Source organism: Geospiza fortis, unplaced genomic scaffold, assembly GCF_000277835.1.
Source record: "Geospiza fortis unplaced genomic scaffold, GeoFor_1.0 scaffold31, whole genome shotgun sequence".
In the NCBI taxonomy this organism is placed as follows: domain Eukaryota; kingdom Metazoa; phylum Chordata; class Aves; order Passeriformes; family Thraupidae; genus Geospiza; species Geospiza fortis.
The window spans coordinates 124,859-125,812 of record NW_005054483.1 but is presented as its reverse complement, the minus strand read 5'-3'; positions in this window follow the sequence as shown (position 1 = coordinate 125,812).

Here is a 954-nt window from a genome sequence, read left to right as displayed (position 1 = left end):
AATGACACCGTGGGCTCGCCCAGCAGCAGGGACAGAGAGCTGAAGCTGCCGGCCTGGGGTTGAGCTCCTCTGCCACTGCCTGTCACAGACATTTCTTTTATGAAAAATCCTCTCTCAGGATTTTTCCTGGTGAAGATGAGAAGTTTCAGCAACAAGATGTAAACAATAGGTTATCTGCTGCTGTGGAATGCAACAGGTCAGTCTGGATTGGCCCAGTTTGGATGTTTAGAAATCATGGCCAATGCAGAACTGAGCTTGCTCGGACACAGTCCGAGAGAGAGGGGTTTGTTATCATTCTTTACTTTTCTATTCTTAGCTTACCAAGCTTCTGAAAAGCTCTCCTGCTTTTTCTTTGTAGTATAGTTATAGTATATGTATATATCATAAAATAATAAACCAAGCCTTCTGATCATGGAGTCAAAGATCTCGTCTCTTCCTTCACCCAAGAACCCTTGTGACCACCGTCACAACTCCCGGCGTTTATCCTGTGAAATATTGATGGGCTGTGATTCATCCCCGGCAGGGAGGAGGTGGCAGCCACGTGTGAGCGTCCCTGTGCCTGTCCCTGCACACACACACACACAGATCCCCACAGGGATGTGCCCAAAGGCATCCCCAGCCCTCCAAAGCCGCTGTTAAAGCTGCTCTGGGGGATATTTTGGACGTTTTTCTCCGTTCTGGTGCTGGCATCTCATTAACCACAGGCCAGGAGCGAGCTCAGCCTCGCTGCACCGGGCTCTGCAGTGCCAGCAGCAGCCCTGTCCTGGAGCTGGGGTCACCAGGGCTGCCCAGTTCCACACCAGTGCCAGCCAGTTCCACCCCAGTGTTAACCAGTTCCACACCAGGGCTGCCCAGTTCCACCCCAGTGCCAGCCAGTTCCACACCAGAGCTGCCCAGTTCCACACCAGTGCCAGCCAGTTCCACCCCAGTGCTAACCAGTTCCACCCCAGGGCG